Below are 9,236 nucleotides of genomic sequence, written 5' to 3'. Positions count from 1 at the left end.
ACAGGGACTTGCTTCCATTCAGCCACAATAGCATTAGTGAGGTCGGCATAGATGTTGGGCGATTAGGCCTGGCTCACAGTCTGCGATACAATTCATCCCAAAGATGTTCGTTGAGGTCAGGGCTCTGTACAGGCCAGTCAAGTTCTTCCACACCGATCTCGACAAACCATTTCTGAATGGATCTCGCTTTGTGCATGCTGAACCAGGAAAGGGCCTTCCCCAAACTGTTGCCACAAAGTTGGAAGCACAGAATCATCTAGAATGTCATTGTATGCTGTAGTGTTAAGATTTCCCTTCACTGGAACTAAGGGGCCTAGCTCGAACCATGAAAAACAGCCCCAGACCATTATTCCTCCTCCACCAAACTTTACAGTTGGCAGTATGCATTAAGGCAGGTTGCGCACTACTGGCATCCGCCAAACCCAGATTTGTACATCGGACTGCCAGATGGTGAAACGTGATTCATCACTCCAGAGAACGCGTTTCCACTGCTCCAGAGTCCAATGGCAGCGAGTTTACACCACTCCAGCCGATGCTTGGTACTGCGCATGGTGATCTTAGGCTTGTGTGCGTCTAAACCCATTTCATGAAGCTACCGACGAACAGTTATTGTGCTGACGTTGCTTCCAGAGCCAGCAGCATACCACCTTCCATCCCACTGCTGGCTTGCTTCTGAAGCTAAGCAGGGTTGTTTCTGGTCACTTCCTAGATGGGAGACCAGATACTCCTGGAAGTGGTGTTGGAGGGCCAGTAGGAGGCTCTCTTTCCTCTGGTCTAAAATAATATCCAAATAGCCCAAGGCAGTGATTGGGGACATTGCCCTGTGTAGGGGGCTGTCTTTCGGATGGGATGTTAAATGGGTGTCCTGACTCTCTGTTGTCACTAAAGATCCCATGGCACTTATTGTAAGAGTAGGTGTGTTAACCCCTGTGTCCTGGCTAAATTCCCAATCTGACCCTCATACTATCACCTAATCATCCCCAGCTTACAATTGGTTCCTTCATCCCCCTGTGAATATCCCCCAGGTTGTTGCTGTAAATGAGAATGTTTTCTCAGTCAACTCACCTGGTAAAATAACAGTTAAGTAAAGAAGTTTGGAACTTGGTCATGAGCGCTGCAACTGAAGACAGACAATTTGTACTCGCTTCAGTACTCGGCAGTCTCGATCTGTGAGCTTGTGTGGCCTACCACTTCGCGGCTGAGCCGTTGTTGCTCCTAGACAATTCCACTTCCCGATAACATTTACAGTTAACCAGGGCAGCTCTAGCAGGGCATGCATTTTGTGAACTGACTTGTCTATGGAGATTGCATGGCTGTGTGCTCGCTTTTATAGACCTGTCAGCAACTAGTGTGGCTGAAATAGCCGAATCCACTCATTTGAAGGGGTGTCCATATACTTTTTTCCCTCATCACACAATATGCCATAATGACAAAGCAGAAACGGGTTTTCAATTTTTTTGCAAATGTATTAAAAATTAAAACCAGAAATACCATATTTACATAAGTATTCAGACCCTTTGCTATGAGACTTGAAATTGAGCTCCGAAACAGGATTGTGTCGAGGCACAGATCTGGGGAAGGGTACCAAAAAAATGTCTGAAGCATTGAAGGTCCCAGAGAACACCGTGGCCTCCATCATTCTTAAATGGAAGAAGTTTGGAACCACCAAGACTCTTCCTAGAGCTGGGTTGAAAGCACTGACTGTAAGTCGCTTTGGATAAGAGTGTCTGCTAAATTACCAAAATGCAAATGTACTACACTTGTTGCCCATTTTCAAAGACATAGCTGTTTACTGTGGTAACATCAGTGGACTTGTTTTATTTTTATAAACAACATGGTTTATTTAACTAGGCAAGTCAGTTAAGAACAAAGTCTTATTTACAATGATGGCTTAGGTAAAGTGGGTTAACTGCCTTGTTCAGGGGCAGCACAACAGATTTTTACCTTGTCAGCTCGGGGATTTGATCTAGCAACCTTTCAGTTACGGGCCCAATGCTCTAACCACTAGGCTACCTGCCTCCCCAGGTAGCCAGTTTATAATACAATGTCACCAAGACTCAAAAGCCATGTTGTGTTCGTAATAGGCCTACAGTACCAGTCCGTGTGTGAGAATTGGGCGTCTGTCAAAGACCTGTCCCTTACGGAGGCTCATCGTCATATGGCGCTGTAAGTAAGCACACTCAGGGATGGACAGAGGGCGGGGGGGGTGTATTAGAATCCTTCCAACAGATTTTTCTTCTTCTTCTGGAGACTAAAGCTTGTGGTGGTGAGGACAGGCTAAACACGTGAGCCATTAGCGCTGTAATGCTCTGCAGCCTCTCTGCTGAAGGTGAGCTCGACTTATCTGACCTGTGCTGGCTCTCTTCAGGTCTCTCCCCCCTCCCCACGGCCTACCTCTTACATAGGCAGGCCGTGAGGCAGCAGTTAGCCATCACCTGTTAGAATAGGTAGAATGGGGTAAAGAAGGGAAATACATGTTTGGTCTGCTGGGTGCCTGTTCTTTGGGCTGTGAACCTGTTGGCTGTACAATTGCATGCATATGGATTTCAGTACAGGAACCGTGAGCCTTTTGACACAAATATTTACCGAATGAATACATGACATGGTTTTCGAACCTGCACCAAAGTACTGAACATCATCAAATGCTATTACCATGCCGAGATAAAATAATATGCTCCTGACTTTTATAAGTGTAAGTAGGTACTGTATAGCAGACATATAGGATAGAAGTGTGGTAGAGAAGGGCACTAGTTACAGGAGGCTGGTGAGGGGAGGACGGCTCATAATAACGTCTTGAATGGAGTGAATGGAATGGTATGGTTTCCATGTGTTCGTTGTGTTTGATACCATTCATTCCATTCCAGATGTTATTATGAGCCCGTCCTCCCCAATTCATGTGCCACCAGCCACCTGTGGTACTAGTATACAGCATAAGGTAGTGTCCTTGCCCTTTGGCCCTAGATGACATGAGGTTGTGTGGGAAGGCAGCTAAACTACTTTACAGGTTAGGTTACTTTGTAGCTGACCTTGGTTAGGCCTATGTAACCGGCCATCACGGCTATATTAAGAAGAACCAAGGCAGGCTAAATATATTACATAATGGCTAAATTGTCATTTAAGGTAGAACTCTTATAATGCTCAAACTGAGGTGTTATAAAAAAAACAGGATTCTTATTTTCCTTTAAATGTGAAATTATATTTCTTATTTTTTTTTAAATCATTTTGTTTTTAGAGGCATGTAAAGTCAATGCCAATTTGTCAATCCCAAGGGTTCAAAAGTAACTGCATGAAGCATTGATATTATTGACATTGGGACCACAAGCATATGGAATACCGATATAGCCCACAGTAAGTCTCCATTTAACACTGAATTGAACTGTCTTCTATTCGGGATACCATATTAAGACTGTTGTTTTTCTAATACACGGGGGAATATAGTCTCTATTTCAGTGTATTGGCAGCACTCTCCGTGGTACCCTAAAAAGAGCAATAGATTAATGCAACTCTGTTAAAATGAGATTAAGATCGGTAATGACTAAAGCTCCTGTCCTGCACTGCTTTAAATAGACGCTAAGCATCGTGTATGGACACCCTTACTGCAGTGAATATTCAAACTTTTTCAGCGGGGATTCTATTTTTTTCCGCCCCAAATCTCATGACACAACCTAAAATCGCTAAATTTAGATTTTACATCAACAAATAATCTTCAATTCATTACATTTTCATCTGTTATCCAAATGAAATACATTTACTCAATAAAATGTCATTTTTTTTAATAGATCTTTCTCAAAAACGTTTGTATATTGTCCCACACAATAATCTGTACTCTTAATGTTTTGTTCCTTAAGAAATATCGATATATGTATAGTTTTTTCTGGGCCACCCCACTGCAGTTCCCTCCGACTTTGGGTGAGAATGACTTTGTTGCTAGGTGGGAACCATTACCAGATTAGCCTATGTATGTGTGGACTACCTGATAAGAGTCTCTGGAAGGAAAGAGAACATGGTTGGTCGTGGTAGAATAGAATACAATTTAACTTTGTTTTATTTGTATTTATTATACCTACAATAATGATTTAAAAACATCACATCATACACAACGCCATGTCTATTCGATGACACATTCCGTTAACTTAACTTGATCTTTTCAAAAAAATGTTGTCTCGCATTCATGAGTATCGAGTTAAAAACAGTGAATAAACATTTATAATGAACATGACAACAGCCAGGTCACACCGCAGATAGAGTCAGAGCCATATGTTTAGCGCTTCACCAAGCAGAGATATTGCTACAGCAAGCCCATTACATCAAATATGGCACATTGCCACTGGGTCTCTCAGGATATGGACCAGCAATGAAGACATAGTCAGTAAAGAACAGGATAAAGCTGTGAAGAACTACTAGTGCTGGGTGAAGGTGGTATATGTCCGCTCTCCGGCGACACGTCGCGGTCACATAGAGAAGCAGCAGCGGGTTCATAACAGGGCTTTTATTTTGACACGATAAAAACCCGGAAGTTGGTTGTGCAACCGATAAATGGCAGCCGCCGGCAACTCGAGCCCACACGTTAAAATTAAAAACACAAACAAATGTACCCCCTCTGCCCGCTGTCTTGCTGGTAAACAACTTTACTTAATTGCAATTTCCAAGACGCTGGAGAGTTTAGCTTACAGCTCAGTTATTTAGCACATGCTTTTTTGCAATGGATCTGTTGGAGCCTTACACGCCGGTGAATGATAAATGCTTCTTCTCATTCGGAGTCCAAAGCCAAGAACTGCGATCTGTCCCCCGCGATGAGAGCCAAGATCGAACGAAACAGACAGCGGGCTGTGATGCTGAGGCAAGCCCGACTGGCCAACAGACCATCGATGGGAGAAGGGGGTGGAACCTCGGCTAAAGTCGCCAAGACAGTCGAGTCTGGAGGAGGGTTCTTCATTGATGAAGAAGGACAGCGACAGAAGGAGCAAAGGACAAGTCAAGTTGTGCATCAACCAGGTATGTCCAATAATAGTCGATCAAATATGGCAGGGGGAAGTATTCACATTTGTTGCATGATGTAAATATAATGAATCTTATCTGCAGATCCTCTGCATGTCTGGTGTAACAGAGAAATATGCTTTGTTGGTTCATGTGGCCCTTTGTGGATTCATGTAATACCACATTCCAATTTCTGAGTGGAGTCAGTTTCAGGTATTAGACGTCCCCTATTATAAATGAAGTTCCTAATACATTATTTATGGCACAGTGACAATCGACCAACCACTATCTGAATGACTAGTAGATCTGTTTTTACTGACAAGACACCTTGGCTGACCTCTCCCTCCTAGCCCTCTCACTCTCTCTCTGCACTGCCTGTGATTCGGGATAAGTGTGTGTGTGTGTGTGCTAAAATGACTAGAACGTAGTCATTTTAAATGTACTAGTAGTGTATTGGCAGTGTTGAGCCTGGGTGCCAGTCTACTTGGCATTGTCTACTGGCAATTCCATAAGTAGTTTTCAGGAGAGCAGAGACTAACTGGCATTCAGGCTTAGTGTTGACCTCTGCTGCTCTCTCTGACTCCGTCCTCCTCCTAGCCCCGGCGATGGAGGCAGACTATCTGCTGTGTGATGACTGTGACACGCCGTTTTATGGATTCCTACCTCGGCAACGGCTTCGACCTGGCAGTCTGTGACAACTGCAGGTAAAGTCTTACTTCTCGTGTCAATGACAGCCAACACAAATAACTATATTGTAATATATAAATATATACTTATTATTGTACTGTGTGCTTCTCATAATAGTGTTCACATATGTGCAGGACAAGTTGATCAGTATGACTGGTTGATTGCTAGAACCATATATTCACTATAAACGGAGTGCACTGTAGTATTACATACAGTGCTTTAACTTGCTTTGTTTCGCATTGTGCTTCAGTGGTAAGAGGATGCAAAAATGCATCTGAACAGGTATTATATCTTGTTAATGTCCCCCTGATCAGAGACGACGAGGTGAAACACAAGCTGATATCCCGTACGGAGGCTAAGCAGCTCTACCTACTGAAGGACTGTGACCTGGACCAGAGGGAGCCAGTGCTGAGGTTTGTCCTGAGGAAGAACCCACTCAACCCTCACTGGGGAGACATCAAACTCTACCTCAGGCTGCAGGTAGGACGAGCTAACCAATACCCAACATCACTGTTTCTAACCGGCTGCTTTCCCTTAGCCTGGTGAAATCAGACTACATGCTGCTCTCACCAATATTGTTTCAATCAGTTTGAATGCCAGGCTAGCTTTCCCTCACCTTGTCCTGAACGTACTGCCGCTGTACCAGTTTCCCCCTACCTCGGTGTGTTCCGGGGTTTGTTCATTAGGCACCAAACGGAAGAAAACTGACTGTGTTCAGTTTCAAAATGTTGCATGCATTTCTTAATGATGAATGTGTATTTGATGGTAAATATGTATTTAGGTTATCTAAGTAAACATGATATTGTGCTGTGTGTTTCCAGGTGGAGAAGCGCTCTTTAGAGGTGTGGGGCTCCGAGGAGACCAGGGAGGTGCAGAAGCGCGTCAACCAAAAGGTCAAAGGTCGGTAACACTGTTTTCTGATTCCCACTCAGACACAATGTCACTTCAACAAATAAGTCATTGTAATAGGAATTCCCAGAATAACAAGAAGAAGACCAATTGTTGGTAAAGTCCATTTTAAAAATCTAGTTGAAGCAGAGATAATGTCTAACTGGCCTCTTGGAGACAGGGCTTTTATATCCTAATCAGACAGCACTAAATGTTCTGTGAACACCAGCCCAAGAGGCTTGTAGGAAGACAAAACAAAAGGCAGTGAGTGTCTCAGCTGCTCCAGAATCACAGTGTTTACAGGATGTCATCAGTACAATACAACAGTGAATAATCAGTGTGTCCTCGGTCCTTGTACTTCCAGTCTGGCGTCAACCACTATCAACAGACAGGAGAATAATCCATAACATTCAGTATCAAGTCTAGTGACCATCAACCTGAACCTTGAGTGTCACAAACGGAACACTGGAAATCATGTGTATTACAGAAAGTGAAAATATATTTTAGCTAAACATTGTTTTAACCACTCTAAACTGAATATGAACTTTAGTGATCTTAAATTTCCCCATTTTTGTCACCTTTTCTCATTACAAAACTATCTGAGAGATAGTGACAGAGAGAACACTAGCACCTCCTGTGGATTGTAGAAAACGGGTCCTTCAGTTGTATTTCTTCTTTATTGACTTAAACCTAAAAAGCTACACGCTGTGCTTGCCATTCTATTTGTGTTTACTGAGCTCACTTATCAGAAGGCTGTAAACACAAGTGATACTGGCAAACAGTGTGCCGATTTTTCTTTTTAAGTCATTATCGAATAATTCCTACACCTGTTATTGATCATTTCTTAGCTTGTTCGTTTCTCTGTTGTGACTGGAGCTCCGCCGTGCGGTGAGGAGCAGCGTGTGGACAAAGGACACCAGTGCTCACCAGCACGGCCCTGAGGAACTAGTGCATGAAGAGGAGGATCTCTACAGGAAGGTCTGTAACACCTGTTGACACGAACTGACCTATGAGAAGATGTAGCCTAGAGTCTTTTAAATCGGATCCCGGCGGCTCACAGGGTAATTTTTTTTTTTTTTAATGTTTTGTGGACCCCTGGTAATACACCTGACATGTAAAACTGAGATTCAAATGACTGATACCTCATACTTAACACATGCCTTGAAGCTGAAGCGAGGAGGCCTACCTGAAATCGTCTCAGCACATGCCATACACAAAGCCACCACAAGAGAGCATTAATACATCAACACATTTTTACAGAGAAACGTACTGCTCAGAAGCTGGTGATGGCTGTAATGTTACGTTATCAACTGTTTCGCATGTTAACTTCCATTTTGTATTTAACGATTATAAGATTATGTTTAGAAGGATGTGCAAAATAAATATATTTTTCCATAATGTGATCACTTCTTTTGCCTCTGTACTTGACTTGTTTTAGATCTGTAGACAATCTCTAAAACGAATGTGCCGTTCCCCCCCTCTTGGTTAAGTTTGATAGAAATTTTATTAATCCAAATAAGAATTTATTTAATTTGCATAACACTCATTGAAAATGGTAGTCAAACTTTTTTCTTCTTTGCATTCCGTTGCCCGAATCGCGCTGTAAGTAATGGGGTCGTTTTTATGATCTGTGTTTGATTTTGGTCGCCAGCTCCAATCCGTGCTCGTACTTGAAATATTTGTGCGCCGTCCCAGGCTTCTGAAGCAACCTCTGGTCATAACCACCTGCACGTGGTACATCTAACGAGTGAAGGACTCCTGTGAAGGCACAATATTACTCCCCCTTTTTAAAATTTCAATTGTATTATTTTGTCCAACAATATAGTTAATGTAACGCGTATCGTCGTGTCTTTCTTTTATGCAACATTTGTTGGATGTGACTCAGCATGTCGCGCTATATCACTTTAAATGCAGCGCTTTGTGGTTGACTTTTTATTAAGGGGGGGGACAGGTCTAAAGCAGGGGTCGTCAACTACGTTCAGTCGCGGGCCAATTATTTTTATTTTTTTTCAAATAATTTTGTAAACTGCAAATTGACCGCAAGAAGCCCAAACGGGTATATTTGACTAAAACATAATCGTTTCCAACATTGCTTTCATTTTGTATACGAGCACATCTCTATAATAAATCAGTCATTGCACAGAGAACTTGGGGAGCCAAATAAAACCACGCACAGGCAAAGTTCAGGCCGCCATTTGGCGGACCCTGGCCTAAAGGCTAGTGTAGGCCTAAAGCATACCTAAAATGTGGGTACAGGCTATAGACGTGTACTGAATTGTTTCAAAGAGACGTCCTGTCCAGAATCACAATCTGCAAGCTCCAACATTTTCGGTGAGTTTTATAAGAAGAATATAACCCTAATCTATGCTATTGATAATGTACTGTTATGACATGAGCTTTTGATAGACTGGTGTGGTCAAAAGATAATTTTAACTATATCCCCAAGCAGTCAGTCACATCACGCCCATGGCAAATTGACCATCATATTTCTTAGGGGCTACATGAATGCGAGGTTTAAACTACTGCATTCGCATCATAAACGCTAGTGCAATATGCCTAGACAATTTAATACAACCGACAATGGGGGATTCAAAGCCTTACTCATGCAAAGTTAAGACTGGCAAGTCTGATGGTCAAACACTTGATATTAGAGCTCTAGAGTGGCATAAAAGAATAATGCTGAT

The 9,236-nt window shown here is 42.6% G+C and overlaps 1 pseudogene; it reads left to right on the top strand.

The window, feature by feature from the left end:
- The first annotated feature begins 1,701 nt into the window (after positions 1–1,701).
- On the top strand, positions 1,702–7,955 carry LOC106609916 (DNA repair protein complementing XP-A cells homolog; annotated as a pseudogene).
- The last annotated feature ends 1,281 nt before the right edge of the window (positions 7,956–9,236 follow it).

The sequence above is a fragment of the Salmo salar genome, chromosome ssa08, assembly GCF_905237065.1.
Source record: "Salmo salar chromosome ssa08, Ssal_v3.1, whole genome shotgun sequence".
In the NCBI taxonomy this organism is placed as follows: Eukaryota; Metazoa; Chordata; class Actinopteri; order Salmoniformes; family Salmonidae; genus Salmo; species Salmo salar.
The sequence above is the reverse complement of the archived record's forward strand: the minus strand, read 5'-3'. Positions and strand labels throughout refer to the sequence as shown.